Source organism: Siphateles boraxobius, unplaced genomic scaffold, assembly GCF_051911475.1.
Source record: "Siphateles boraxobius isolate OS27281-9 unplaced genomic scaffold, OSU_SipBor_1 130, whole genome shotgun sequence".
In the NCBI taxonomy this organism is placed as follows: Eukaryota; Metazoa; Chordata; class Actinopteri; order Cypriniformes; family Leuciscidae; genus Siphateles; species Siphateles boraxobius.
The window spans coordinates 34,446,949-34,463,511 of NW_027508734.1; the positions used below are offsets into that span (position 1 = coordinate 34,446,949).

Sequence of the window (16,563 nt, forward strand, 5' to 3'; positions counted from 1 at the left end):
TGGAAAACACCATCTTGAGAGAAAAGTCTTTGCACGTGTGTTTCGCCAACAGTCGTATCCGTAACAGCACCATATTTAACTTAACGACAAATCAGCTGCTAACATTCTTTCCATTCAAATACTGCTTACTTATAAATGCCATGCAGATACAAAAACACTTTTTTGTTTAGACAAATAGTGGCAAATATTAGTACCAGAGAATTCTCCATTCTGAGTAATGTGGTTTCTTTAGAGTAACATATGTGAATAAAAAATACATCACTTAAAAATGAATTCCAGTTCACAGGGTAGAATGAGAGAGATAAGATAAACCTAAAATAAAATAAAATAATAAATAAATAAAATAAAATGAAATAAAATAAAAAAATAAACATTATAAATCCCCTGTATGTGAGTGCCAAAGTGACACTAATGTGTCTGTGAAATGTATTCTGGCTGAATTCCATCCAGCTCTCTCGTCAACCGTCGCTTTAGATTTTTTATTTTATTTATTTTATTTAACCTTTATTTATCCAGGTAAACTGTTTGAGAACCACTTCTCATTTACAAACATGACCTGGCCAAGAGGCTACAGGAATAAATAAGAACATACTGTACAGCTGTACATAGTCAAACACATAACACATAAACAAGCAACTAAATTAAAAAAAGATAGACAACAAAGGGGAAATAGAAAAGGAATAGAGTGCTTAAATATGTGTGTATAAATATGGTTCATGATTGTCAGCAGGAACAAGAGTAAACTATGTAATTTTCTAGGTTTTGCTTAAAGGTGGAGATTGGGATCAGAGATGTAAGTTTCAGGGTATTTTGTAGTATGTTCCAGTCATGTACTGATGCAAAGCGGAAGGCATTACGTCCAAAGGTAGTAGAAGTAGAGGGGATACTGAATTTAATCAAATTACTTGCTCTTGTGTGATAGGTGTTATGAGCGGCATGAAGTAGGGATGACAAATAGAGAGGTGCCTTGCCCAGAATTGTCTTGTATATGAGGAGAAACCAATGATGGAGCCGCCGGGTATAAAGGGAGGGCCAACCCACCAGTTTATACAGGTCACAGTGAGGAGTGTGAAAGGGTGCATTAGTGGCAAAACGGATTTGGAGGCAATTTAATCCATTTTTCAAGTTCCCAGAGAATTTGCTCAAAAAAATGGCCACCATCTTATCACCTGCTTATTCAGCAGCCGAGCTAACGTGACACAGGATAGCCTACATGGCAGTTTTCACCAGGCTGAAACCAAGGCAAGGGGACTGAGAAGGGCTACTCCTGGCTCTTATTCTGTTTTTAAACTCTAGTGTTTTCTTGGTAATGGCTGAAATAAACAGGAGACCAGAAACCAGTCTATGCATGGGATGCAGGATGGCCAATCAAAGGTATTATATGGGATTATTTCTGACACAGCTGATCTCACAGAAGAAAGACACAGCCTATGGTTTAACCTCCTGAGAACCAGAAAAAAATCACTTTGTGATTGCGTTCCAAACAATTTTAAGGTTTCAGGCTATTTTTTTAAACCAAACTTTAATGACACTCAACTATATTATGAAGTATATAACATAATGATTTGATATACTATTTTACTTTATAACGTGTGTAAAAATGTCCACAAATGGGTTTCCCCATTCTATACAATGTAAGTATAACTTGTCCTATTAACTTGGAGATAATTTTGCCAAGTTACTACTACATGTATTAAATTAATGTCATATTCTGATTTGAAACCTCATAAAATTCTCCTTAGATGTTTATTTACAACAAGCTATTTGAAAATTAGTCTGATTTAAATAATTAAAAATAGTTCTAAATTTGATTATTTAGTCAATGTCCGCCATTTTTAAAGACCAAGGAGAGGGAGTTGTCATGGTGAAACCTCAAAACATTTGGTGTCTCTGAAAAGCCCATAGTATCTCTGAAAAACGTGACATGTTCTCTGAGAAATTCCCTAAAATATAATGTTATCTACAGAGAACAAAAGTCTATAACTGGGTGGTCCAATCAAAATTATGAATTCATGGAAGCCTATTTGTGCCACTTAGTGATGAAACTCAACTGAGAAATTGGTAAAATCAACTAAGAAATAAATACATTAAACTAGCAAGTAATCATTAATAAATGTGGATAAATAAGTCAATTAATAAAAACAAATACCTAAACAGAAAATACATTATTGTTTTTTTAGGAATTGATAATGGGTCAATGATGTGATGGTTATTTATTAATTTTTTGTCCAAAGGCAAATTATTTTATTATTTTTGATAATAAAAAAACAAAGATATGAAATCCAAAGTATGTAAGGTAGTACATCTTTATCTCTTTTATTGAATCCAAAAGGTTTAAATTATATTTTACTACAAAGGGTATTTTAAATATTTTGAAGTGTCAAAAGGTAATTCGGTTTAACCGTCCTAAGACCAATACAGCCATTTCATTTGTGATTAAAATATCTTAAAATGTAATAAATTTATATATATTTTATTCTGGCATGATTTTATAAAATTATACATCAAGATGCAAAGTGCAAAATGGTATTGAAATTATGTGTAGAAGTCATTGCTTTGTTATGAGAAAGAATGTCTATTTCATTGATGTCATCCGGAGTAACCAATATAAAGGCACCATTTTGGTAAATAAAGTCATAAAGTCATGCAGTCAATATCATATGACAGGAATTGACATCATTCAGACACCTGCAAAGGACCACACGGCCGTGAAGCAAAGTAAGTAACTCACTCTTAACTATTAAGATAACTTTGAAGTATCAGGTCATTCCGTACAACCACTATAAAACATGGAACATGTTGTAGTATTTAAAAAACTTGTATCAAATATAAAATGTTGGATTATCTTTTTGCTAGATAGCTAACCAGCTAACTTCCAAGCTAGCTAGATATCAGCCTGTTAGCATTGTTTGAAAATATTATCATTTGGTATTACCAGAGAATGTCTAATATGCATGGGGAGAACTTTCACTCAATACATTTCCGGCTTCTAAACTGGTTGCAGTTCCACTCTGGTTCGATTTGTGGGTGCTCACAGGAAGAGTGCAGAATGAATGGAGGTCTATGGAGCTATACCCCTCAAAATTAACTTTTCTCCGGGTATAAGTTTTTGTCTTGTAATTTTAATGTTGTATTCGAAAGGAGATACAAAGAAATTACTCATTGCTGGGTGTTAGATTTTTTAGAGTCACTCATTTGCTTTAAAAAGTCTTTTAAAATGTCAATGACGTCATACACATCGTTCCACCAGAGATACTGCTTTATGGCAATCCTTCAGTCACTTTGTGCTTTCGCGTTCTGCACTTTCTTTTCTCTCGAGGCATCGACAACACCGCTGACAAAGGTAAATATACGTGCTAGAAGAGTTTTTGTTTTGTTGTTTTAAAAGACCATGCCGAAAATACACACTCACATTCTGGTCCCGCTTCGGATGCCACGATGCCATCAAGCGGTATCTCTGGTCATAATCAGTCCTTCACTGACCAATCAGCATTCATTAGCAGAATGCTAGCGTGTAATGGGCAACAACAACTCAACCTGTAAGAAATCAAAAGGACATAAGTACTCGTCCATTCAACTTTCGACCTATAACCCATGTTGAACTTGCAAAATCTACAATCAAATCTGAGATTTCTCAATGGCAATCAGGTGAAAGAGACAAGTTTAGCCGTCTAGCTCCATAAACTCCCATTCATTTTGCACTCAAGGCGATCGCCCCCTAGTGGAACTCTTGTGGAACTACCACCCAAATTCGGTACAATAGGGCTTAATAGGGAGTGAACAGGCTCTGTAAACAGCTCTGGTATTACCAAAACTGTCATTCGGTAATACCAGAAATTTGGTTATACCAAATTACCTACTGGTAGTATCGAATGACAGCAATGTATGTAGGTCATATCTGTACACATTTGGAATAAATAAGTACAACATTTTATTAATAGGAAATATGCAGAGTAGCCTATATTATTACATCATTTTGACTGAATTTTACTTTTGCAGATGCCTTTATCAAATAAGGAAAAAGCAGCTCGCTACTGGGAAAGGATCAAAGCTGATCCTCTTAAAAAGAAAGAGATACTTGCCAAAAGATGAGAAAAGTATCATTTGTTTTTATTATTTATGTTATTTAATTATTATTATTACTATTATTGTAATATTATATATAGTAGTAGTTGCATCATAACACTGTTACAATGCATACGATCGGCTCTATTTTGCATTTAGTAACTAAAGAAAACTGAGTGATTACCAGGAACAACTGCCAATATTGTTGTGGTATAGTTTTCTTTTTGTTTTTAGTTACCAAAGAAGAAAAAATCTGTCAATTGATGAACTTGGCCAAAAGGATCAATAAAAAAGGAGTCTTATATGGATGAGGGCAAAACGGAGGCAGAGAGAGAAGTTGAGGACCATAAACAATATACTGAACCTGAACCCCAGAGTCTTTAAATGTGACACCTGACATCCCAGTGGATGAGGTGCCACAGGAACCACCTTTGGCATCAGAACCAGAAAAAATCTTCTACTTTAAAGAATACGTGCATACAAACATTAGTGAGCCAGAACCTCTAAATTCAAGGTCCTAAAGATTATGCTGCAAAGATTGGATGACTTTCATGAATATATAGCATCTAACAATCTAATCTAAATGTTTAACAATTTAAACATTTGTTCCAAGAACAATTAATTGCTTCAATGTTTTAATTACTTTAATATCATGAACAATATGAGTTGTATGTAATTGTTAGTTCCAATAACAATGAAATCAAGCGTAGCGTCAGTTCTGGCAGGTCACGTTAGTCAAGCTCGCATCAGCTGACTCTCAGCTGATCCACGTCTACCTGTAGGAATACGGCACCTATCTGTCACGGATGGAACAGGAGTCAGACAGGTGGTAAGTATAATTAGCTTATTTACAGGTGTAGCAGAATCAGACGGAGATATGGTGAGTGTTCAAACAGATGATAGGGATAATAACTGAAGGATAACAAGAGTCTCTGTTGCAGATGCAGATGGGAGATCACACGGAGTGATGTACTCTGAGGGCTGAAGACGGAAGAAGATATCCACAGGCAAGGGATCACAGAGAGTCCAACAGGAATCAGGTATGTAGCGGGCAAGTAGTAGGTGAGTATCATGGCAGAGTCTGTGTGTCATGTAGCGCCGAGACCAGACAATGAGTGTGTGAAAGGGAGCTGAATATAAAGGGAGGTGGAATGATGAGCGGCAGGTGATGTGGATCAGAACTCCGGTGATAATGAACGAGTGGGAGGAGTGAGTGAATGAGTGGGAGGAGTGGATGGAGCTGGTGGAATCCTGACAGTACCCCCCTCCTCCGAGGTGGCTCTTGACGACTGTGAAGAGGGACGAAGACGGCGACGAGGTCTACCACGAGGCCTGGGAGCAGGGCGATCAGGATGGTCGGCGTGGAACTGAGTGAGTAGTGCAGGATCAAAGATGTCCTCGCGAGGAACCCACGACCGCTCCTCAGGGCCATAGTCCTCCCAGTCGACCAGGTATTCCAGCCGCGGACCTCGTCGCCGTGAGTCCAAGTTGGTGCGGACCTGGTAGATGGGTTCCTCTTCAATGGGCACCGGAGGAGGAGGTACGTCAGCCGGGACAGGTTCTGTGGGAGGAGGAGTGACAGGTTCAGTGAAAGGTTTCAACAGAGACACATGGAAAGAAGGTGAGATTCGGTATTGTGGAGGAAGGTTTAGCCTGTAGGTGACTTCATTCAACTGCCTCTTCACGGTGAATGGACCAATGTATCGAGGACTCAGCTTGCGGCAAGGCAGGCGGAGGCGAATCTCCCAGGTCGAAAGCCACACCTTCTGTCCAGGCTGGTACTGAGGAGGTTCAGAACGTCGACGATCTGCTTGGTCCTTATGCCTCCGCACTGCCTGCTGGAGATGCACATGAGCCGATTCCCATACCTCCTCACTCTGATGGAACCAGTAATCGACAGCTGGAACCTCTGAGGGCTCACCGGACCAAGGTAAGAGAGGAGGCTGAAAACCCAGGACACACTGAAAGGGGGTGAGCCCAGTGGTGGACTGCCGAAAAGAATTCTGGGCGTATTCGGCCCAGGGGAGGAACTGGCTCCAGCTGTCCTGGTACTGGTGGCAATAGGTCCTCAGGTACCGTCCAATCTCCGGGATCTTCTGCTCAGTCTGGCCCTTAGTCTGAGGGTGGTAACCAGAAGACAAGCTGACCGTAACCCCGAGGAGTCTGAAGAACGCTTGCCACACTCTAGATATGAATTGTGGACCTCTGTCCGACACAATGTCTTCGGGGATGCCGAAACACATGATTGAAGAGGGCTTCAGCGGCCTCAAAAGCAGTTGGAAGTCCAGGCAATGGAATTAGCTTGCAGGCCTTTGAAAAACGATCCACAACGACGAAGATGCAAGTGTGGTTGCTGGATCGGGGAAGGTCCGTCATGAAATCTACTCCAATGTGGGACCATTGTCGTCGAGGAATATGAAGCGGCACGAACTTGCCCTCCGGGAGTCTTCTGGGGGTGTTGGTAACTGCACAGACTGAGCATCCTCTTACATACCTGGAGACATCCTGGGAGATGGACGGCCACCAGTACCGGTTACTGAGGAGCGAGAGGGTACGCCTGCTACCTGGATGTCCAGAGCCCGGAGTGATATGTGCGGAGTCCAGAAGGGCGGTACGAAGGTGACGAGGTACAAAAACACGCCCCTCAGGATAGGGGTGGGAGAAAAAATCGATCCATCGATGCATCGCGATTCTCTCTCCAACGATTCTGGATCGATTCTGAGAATTCCAGAATCGATTCTGAGCTTAGTTTTTAACCAGATGTGCGATGACGTTGAGTTTGCTTTAGAAACACCCGTATTCTGCTTGCTTCCAATTCCTCACACACATACACCACTCGAACCTTCCGTAAAATAATCTTTCATAAAGTTCGGAAAGGTTGAAGCGAATTACAAGGACATTCACAGGCTTCATTGCACAGGATACGCTGTGAGAGACGCGCGCTTTCTTTGATGTTACACTTGAAGTGTTGTGTCTCGCCCGTCGATATTTTCCTTACAAATGCTCTACGAAGTCATCATTTATGTGGTTTGGAATGCAGTGGACTTATATATTTAAAATATGAACCTCACTAACAGAAGGCTGCTTTCAATTTCAAATGCTGACGCGCGCTTTGTTTGTGAGACTGCTCGCGCATGCGGCTGTGCGACTCCGTGTAGTGGTTTAATGTACTTGTGCAAAATTAACGTAAACACAGCCAGTTATGTCTTAAGGGATTAAACGGACAGGACTCACCGCATTACTTCTTTTATTTCAAAAGAGATGCGTGCATGAATGCAGCTTAATAGATCTCCCGCAGTCTATGATGTCATAGTAAAAAACAACAGTAAAGATGAAGAAAAATCACTCACAGTTCTTGAATGGAAAACGTTCAGATAATCTATAGGCTACTGAAAGCACTTTTTGTTTGTTGTTATATTTTTCTATGCTCCTCTTTATTATTTTTTATATTAGTTTAAAATTCTTAACATACAACTGTTTTAATAAAAAAAAAAAAATTTGTAATTATTTTTTAAAAAGGACTAAATTACTTATGTAAACTAATGAATTAATAATGGGGAGAAAGGTAGATAAAGAATCGTTCTGGAATCGGATCGTGACTCCCAGAATCGGAATCGGATCGGATCGTGAGGTGACCAAAGATTCCCACCCCTACCTCAGGACCTCCTGGCGGAGGGGGATGATGCCGGTTCTCTTGGGAAATCTGCTCGGCGATGTCCCAGACGATCGGGTTGACGAACATGGCTGGAGGGAGAATAGGTTCAGGCGAAAGATCTTTGCAGGGAGGACTATGAAGATGGGAGAGAGCATCTGCTCTACAATTCTTACTGGCAGGCCGGTAAGACACGAGGAAATCAAAGCGGTTAAAGAAGAGGGCCCATCGAGCTTGACGAGGATTTAGCCTTTTCGCCTCTCTGAGGTATTCCAAGTTACGATGATCCGTTATGACCTCGAACTGGTGGTTAGCTCCCTCCATCCAATGCCAACACTCCTCTAAGGCCAAGTTGATGGCGAGCAGTTCACGATTTCCGATATCATAGTTCCGCTCCGCCGGGGAAAGCTTCTTAGAGAAGAAGGCACATGGATGGAGTTTGGGAGGATCACCCTGCCGCTTGGAGAGAACCGCGCTAACTCCTGTAGAGGATGCGTCTACCTCTACAACAAAGGGAATCTCAGGGTCAGGATGAACCAGGATTGGAGCGGTCTGGAAGGCTTCCTTGAGGTGTTGAAAGGCTGTGATGGCTTCAAGAGATAAGGACAGAGACTTGCGCCGGCCCCTTAGGGAAGATGTTAGAGAAGAACTGATGTGACTGTAGTTATGAATGAATCTTCGATAGAAATTGGCTAACCCGAGGAATCGCTGAAGATCCTTCATCGTAGAAGGCTGGGGCCAGTCCCTGATAGTTTCCACCTTCCTCTGGTCCATCCGAACTCCTTGTTGGTTGATGATGTAGCCCAGAAATTGAACTGAGGTGGTGTGAAACTCACATTTCTCCAGCTTAAGGTATAATTTATGTGCTCTCAGCTTCTCCAGGACAAGATAGACGTGACGTTGATGCTCAGAGAGAGATGATGAGTATATGAGAATATCGTCAATGTAGAAAACCACAAATTTATTAAGATACTGTTGGAAGACCTCGTTAATATATCCAAGAAAGACCGCTGGAGCGTTGGACAGTCCGAAGGGCATGACCCGGTATTCATATTGGCTGGAGGGCGTGATGAATGCGTCTTCCATTCATCGCCTTGACGAATTCGGATCAGGTTATCAAGTCAGGTAGTTTTGACAATTGTGAGAAAAAAAGTCTGAATTGTGAGATAAAAAGTCGCAATTATTATTATTCATTTATTTATTTAGTGGCGGAAACAAGCTTCCATATTATTCTCCAATGACCCTAACATATAAATAATAGTTGTTGTTGTTTTTAAATATATATGAAGTTGAGTCAATACCTGCATTTTCAATTAGTTTTTTTTTCTATTATCTTGACCCTGGCAATCAATCTGTGGTCATTGTTTTTTTTTAATGTTTTTTTTTATAGAAGATGTAATTGGTCAACAATGTTTAATTCATGCCTTTTGAGAATAATTTAGAAGCCGTTCATTAGCAAATAATGTTATATTATTATATTAATATATCCATATTACTTGTGCTATATAATTTCTAGCATTTGTAGATATTTTTTTTAGGTTTATAAAAGATTAAATTCTTTTAACCTATTTATTTTAGTTTATAGAATGAACTTATTTACAGTGGAAGTTACATGACGGATTCAGCTTCATACAGTTTGGATTCAGCAACTACACCACCATTTAAAAATATTATACTGTATGTGTGTATGTAGGTACAGTATATGCTATACTGCTGCCCCTGAAGTTTAGAAAATTTCACCATGTTGACCAGCAGCAACTATCATAGATGACAGCAGGACGTCTGCTGGTCTCCAGGGTTTAGGGGGGAAAGGCAGGGGTAGGGCAGGCTTTCCAGGAGATCTAAGCTGAGCAGCTGTCTCACTGGCCTGTCTAAACTTTAATGGAGCCATATCGGGGCTGTTGTTCCTGGAAGAGCACAGCAAGATTAAAACCACTGATAGTTCCCTCACAGTGGGAGACAAAACAAAACGTTCAAATTGGGCTCTCTGCCTGCCTGCCTGTAAAAGAAAGGGTCAGAGGTCAACTGTTTAAAAGGAGGGCCTGAGCAAATGGAAAAACTTCAATCCCTATACTTGTCACATTTAAGAGTCATAAGGTTCAAGCCCTCTCAATGGGGACAGAGAGATGATCATTAAAAATGTGCGTTGCTGACCAATATAATTCTTAGTAATTTTGATAAGTGCTTTTGCCGTTTTTAATATTTTTATTAAACTTATTCTTGTTTTTATCAATTATTTATATTTAATTTTATTTTTATTTAAAATTATATTTGTATTTAAATTCATGAAAATTATTTTAAATCGTTAAATATTCAGCATTTTTGAAAAAAAGTTGCCATCCGCCGCCAGCGTTTTTGATGATTTTCCCAAAGTTTTCATGGCCCACAGAATATTTTGTTGTATGAATATCTGAACATGCAATATATCAAAACAAAGAACAGACCCTCTGCTTTAAGAAAAAAGAAAAAGAAAAAATGGCATTTTATTTTAGCTGGAAAACTTTTTTTAAATCAACACTTGAATGTGGGTAAATTTCATTAAAAAAAGGCAACATTTTGATCAAGAAGCTGAAAATAATCGTGTTTTTATCTAATAATACGTAGAATGAACAGGAGCCCCTAAAGGGACGTGGTGGTGGAAAAAATTTGGGATGGGAGAATTTTATTGATTTTTTCCAAAAAAAAACAAAAAACGTTTTTTTTTTCTTTTTTTGCCTTCCCCCGAGAAACTTTGCATTCCCTCGCAAAGATATTTGCATTCCCACGCAAAACCTGTTGTGAGCTTGGACAGACACCTCATGTTTAGGCTAATGTCCCGCTGGCATTGTTTCAGAGCTCTGTACGTTAATGGAGCGCTTCATAGTGTTTGAACTTGGTCTATGGAAGTAAAATAATGCCAAATGTTTTTGAAACAAAAAAGATTGTTGAATTGCACTACTTGGAAAAAAAAAATAGCCATTGCATTAACCATGCTGGCATTTTAATTAATGCATTGTATTTTTAGGGATTGCATTTTTATGGGCTGAAATTCAACATGGTTGAATATTTAAGCTGTGAATATTTCAATTCAAAACATTTCAAACACATTTTCATTATTCAAAATTCAATAGTCCATATTCACCTTTCATATTTCACTTCCAAAATATTCAAACTGTTTAAAAATACAACCTATAATATTCAACAGGCAATTTTTTGGTCCATTTTATTTCGCCTTGCAAATTCACTTCCACAAATTTAGTGGAAACTTTTTGTGTTAAGTTCATATTCTGAGTCCTTCTGCTTGCCTGCGAGTTTGGTCTTTTATATCACTTTATTAGTCCGTTAAGCGTTTTATATGTCCAGTAGGGTAATCCTGAAGTATTGAGGGAAACCCTAGTAGTAGGGTGGCAATTTCCATAACACCAAAAAGGAGGACAAATGAGTGTCCGGCTTAAAGCTGCCCCGGACAGGGGGCTTAAAATCCGGACGTATGGCCACCCTACCTAGTAGTCTACTGCATGCAGCACATCGCTGCAATAAGGTTAAGGCAACTAAACAACCAAGATAAATATATGTCTACCTCAAATGTAACATTGGATCTGTAGCTTACATCCGCATCGGGGGAATAACATTATAATCTCGTTCACGGTAGAGAAAGATGCATGTAGGCTACACAGGAAAGTAACCGTGAAGACACTGAATTTAACATAAAACAGCCGTCATAATAATCACGATACAATATACACAAATACACTTAAATTGCTGTAAATGAGTTTTTATGAATGAATGGCTTGCTCTAACTGTTGCTAGGTCTTCGTCAACAACACACGCTTGCACCTCCTGCTGGTGAGGTCGACTAACAGCCGATGGAGATTATGCTCGGTAATCTACTGCTTTTTCTGCAGTTCCTGGATATCAATGTTAAATTTACTGTCGAATTTGAACCACTGAATTTGAATATTATAGGTTGTATTTTGTAAACAGTTTGAATATTTTGGAAGTGAAATATGAAAGGTGAATATGGATTATTGAATTTTGAATAATGAAAATGTGTTTGAAATGTTTTGAATTGAAATATTCACAGCTTAAATATTCAACCATGTTAAATTTCAGCCCATGAAAATGCAAGCCCTAAAAATACAATGCATTAAAATGCAAGCATGGTTAATGCAATGTCAATTTTTTTCCAAGTACTGCAATTCAACAGGCTTTTTTATTTCAAAAACATTTGGCATTATTTTACTTCCATATTGGACTCAAATATAAAGAAATGCGGTCCGTGCTTAACTCTAGGAGTTATAGCTATCACAGATTCGAACTTCCCAGATCAATAACACATGAGCTTTACGTTGTTAGAACACCAATTACACTTATTTACAACCACAGTAACGTAGACAACGAGCTACAACCCAAATTTCCCTCAAAACGAGCTTTATAATATAGGCTAAATGGATCTCTATGAGCAGGCGGCTGAGAGACAAGTCTGAAGGGACCGTCTACAAAGCGCTATATAACCCAAAAAACGTGACTACAAAAATAGTCATTAACTTCAATGTTACACACTGTGGTGTCACCCAATCCAGTTTACGCATCAATGGACTCCCACTGGTCATACTACACTGCTTTTGCACATTTTATATTATAAAAATTATTCAATAACTCTGTAACACACATTCCAGTTTGATCAAACAAAGTATTTCAGTATAACCACTGTAAAAAAAAATATGGACGTAGTGTCCATGACGTCACCTGTAGAGCGTCTGAAGAGCGTTTTTGAAGCCTAAAGTGGGCGGAGTCGGCCGTCGCCATCTTGGCAGCGCGTCACTCCCGGATAAATGAAAATGGCCAAAAAGGTGGGTTTTGGGTGGAGTTGAGGTGCCTGGATGCTGAAACTACGTGATCGAGTTTGCTCAGGCTAAGGAGCTAATGTGCTACTGGCCTTGCGCTAAAGTGACAGCTGACTTGAAGAAGTAGGCCTAAAAGCCTTAGTTAAAGTTCATGTTTTTGCCCTTTCGAAAAACTATAATAGTTAAAAGACATAACTAAACGTGAGACTATGTGTATTGTGATGCATTATTATTCTGCTAGATAAAAATGTATTATCATGCAGTAACTTACAATATTTGCTCTGAGCGTGTGTGTGACAGTGATTCATGCTCATACATGTCAGTCAGCGCGGCATCGCACGTAAAGTTTGTAGAGAGCTTTATTCAGTCCATTTTAAATTCTGATAGATATTACCTAAGAAGTTCAAGTAATGCACTAGAAATCTGCGCTCATTTAAGAGCCGGAGAGAAAGCACTGACACCTGCAGGATTTCATCTGACGCTACTTTTTATTTAACACTAAAAAGTTAAATAAGCATATTATAGTCTACCTGTCCCGTAAGAGCAACGGTACCGAAGAACGAGTGTGGCCAAAAAGCATGTAATTGTCAGACATCCATGAGTGCATGTTCACAGAGGAAAACAACTGAAAAACAGCGCTGGTTGTACTTTCGATACTCGACAACAACGGAATCCAACGGCGTGGGCGAAGGTATAAGTGTATTAATTTTATGAAATAATCACAAAAAAAGTATAAACACTGTAGAGATGGCAAGTTCAGCAGCTGGAATCAGCTGAGGTGACGCAATGACTAACAGAGCTGACAAATGGCTAGTGACAAGCAGCGGCAATAGACCTAGTCACTCAAGTGGCCACGCCCTGGATTATGCAGCATTTTAAGGCTTAATATAATTTAAACGGATGAGTTATAAAGAAACCCCCCACCCCGCATTTTAACATGGGGGAGATACAGATTTGACACAATTTTGCTGCCAGCCTCAAGCAGCCAGTCGATGAATTGCAGTTTAATTCACTTCCGTGTTGGTTTCAAGAGAGAGACAGGGAGGTTGCGCTTGGTTCAAACACTATGAAACGCCACATTAACGTATCGCGCTGTGAAACAATGCCAGCGGGACATTAAACATGAGGTGTCTGTCGGAGCTCACAACAGGTTTTGCGAGGGAACGCAAAAGTTTTTTTGCAAGGGAAAATTTTCTCCCATCCTAAATTTTTTTCACCAGCACGTCCCTTTTGGGGCTCCGTATGCATGGGATTCAGAAAAATGATCAAAACACAGATGGAGTAACGTTAGATCGAGTCCATCAACTCACCATGTGTGCACAGTCCTATAGCTCGTCCTGGGTTCAACATTTCATTTAATAATATTAGGCAGTTTAGAATGCTGTTTAATGTTGGTGATCGCGTAATTTTATATATGCTATCGCTTTATGCTGCTTCATCACCTGTGTTTTGATCAGGAGGAGATTCTGTAATGCTCTTTCAGGAGAAATAGCGCCCCCTACCGTATATCAGTGAAAAGACGGAAAGCCAGAAATTCCCGTCAATAACGGTAGGCCGCTGTCTGTAGCCTAAAAGAGGCCTAGAAGGGTTTTGTTCCACCAAGTGGGGCACTACCTACTTTTTTTATATTTAACATCAGAAATATATAGAGATTCCTTAGGAAAACGTTCTCCGCACACAACCTTGCAGCTTTTGAGAAAAATGATGCTAAAGGTGCCCATTTTGAAAAAAAGGGAAAACATAGGGAATTAATGCGTTTATCATATAAACCCAAAACTGCCGAATTACCACTTGAAGTACAAAATAAACCAGTTTGAAATGTGTGATATACCTGAAGTTGCTATCTAGGCACAGTAAACATGATAAAATTATCAAGAAAACTTATACTGTAGCATTAACAACCCAATTACTTCTCATTATGTTGTTCCAATTCAAAGGTAATATTTGAGGTTAAATCTGAATAACAGATAGAATTAAGCCAAAATATAATATTTATATATATATAAAAAAACACTTTTCAAAATAACACATTTAATGGTGAATTGTCAATTCGCATACACGAGCAGTAACTGCACTACATGTACACTGTAAAAAATATTACATGCTATCTACTTAAAAAAAAATATGGTAACAATATTACACGTATTATATTTAAGTAGATTTTAAGGTTTTTTTTTTTTGTGAAATCTACCCGAATAAATTAAGTAAAATTTCCTAAATTATTTAGTCTATGGCACATGATGAATTTAATATTATTAGTGGAATGTGTTTTTTTTAATTTAAGTTGTCTCACAAATAAATCAAGCAGCATTTGCTCATTTGTATTAATGAAATTTACTTAATTATAACATTTAGTGCCTTTTTCAGGTTAAGATAATAATGAATACATAATGCACTTTTTGTTATCAAACATGCTTTTATTCTGTATTTTTTGCACAAATAAAACAAATCCATATAAAATGTAAGACAGCAGTTTTAAGATATGAAAAATAAAAGCAAAAAAATGCTTACATTTTCCATGTCATTGAGAAAGATCATTTTGTTACACAAAAACATGTGCATACAAATTTCTGTTAGAAAAGTCACATTCTTGACTAAAACTTGTGAATAACTTGTAGCAAAACATATCAAATAATTTGTACTTGCTGAAAGCTTGTATGTAGAACAATGTTAAACGTTCATCAATCAATGCAGTTTTTTTTCAGCAGAACTTGGTCATAATGCATTGTCTCAATTTAAGTCATGAGTTTGTTTTTAAGTGTTATAATTTCGGGGAAAACTTGCAAACAAGAAGAGCTTCTGAAAGGCCTCAGAAGTGTGCCTCAATTCTTTCGGGTAGGTGAGGTTTAGTGTATACGTGAGTCCAAGAAGAACAGCACAGGCTTTTTTCCAAGCCATGCCATGACTTGCATCCCCTCCAAGATGATGCTGAAATCCTCCTGATAATCCCTCTTGCAGATGGCAATTTTCATTATGTGCTGCAGGATATCTCCATTGTCACACTGTAAAACAAACATTAAAGAAGTATTTTTATCTTGTCTGTCTCATTAAAAGTCTGTCCATAATTATAAAGTTGATTTGTGTACGGTTGTAAAAATGACTTATAACAGCTTAAAATGCTAAGACAACTACAAGTAAACCATTATATTTTGTGTTAAATATTTTTTAATACATTAATGAAAGATAATTGAATAGCAGCCCCCCCCCCCCCCCCCCCCCCCCACAATAGTGTCACCAAATGTAATTTTACATTTATTTAATTGTTTCTTCCTGAATACACCCTCTGTCATTGGTGAAACTTTACTTATGTAATTGTGAAAGTCTTTTTCTTTGTGGTACACTGAAACATAATATTTTTATGTTTTTAGTGATTAGATTTTTGTCAGCCACTATATGAAAAAAGTTAACACTTTATTTCGATGGTCCACTATAGACATTCTACTAACTGTAAGTAACTGAATGTCAACTAACTCAGAGTATTAGTAGACTGCTAGGTTAGGGTTAATAAGTTAACATGTAGTTGCAGTTACTTATAGTCAGCATAGAATGTCTAAAGTGGACCATCGTAATAAAGTGTTACCTTTTTTCATATAGTGGCTGACAAAAAATTATTTTGTGTTAAATATTTTCACATTAGCTTTATATATTGGAAAAACTATTATTGTTTAAGTTGCATTTATATTTTAATAAATAAAAACAATGTACAAATACATTTATCAAAAAAACATAAATATATAGAATAATTCTAGTCAATTACATTGTAGGCTACTCTTGGATGAGGTCATCTTCTTTTTCGCCCAGATAACAGATCAAGCAACGGAGGACAACGTCTCTCATCATGTCGATGTTTTTATCGAGATTCTGATGTGACAAAAGTTTGTAAATTAGCATCACCCAAAAATAATGAAAAAATATTTATATGTTATGAAAGTAACTTACCTGCAGCATGGGATCAATAGCTAGCTCCGTAGTGTCCGACGTTTTGAGCCATTCCTTCGCACATTGCTTGATTTTTTCCCC

At 38.2% G+C, this 16,563-nt stretch overlaps 1 long non-coding RNA gene across 1 annotated transcript; it reads right to left on the reverse strand.

The window, feature by feature from the left end:
* Positions 1-15,434: 15,434 nt before the first annotated feature.
* LOC143736639 (uncharacterized) lies at positions 15,435-16,563 on the reverse strand. Its single transcript, XR_013203524.1, has 3 exons — positions 16,483-16,563; positions 16,313-16,404; positions 15,435-15,545 (listed from the first exon to the last, which is right to left on the reverse strand). It is a non-coding gene; the product is annotated as an uncharacterized LOC143736639 (long non-coding RNA).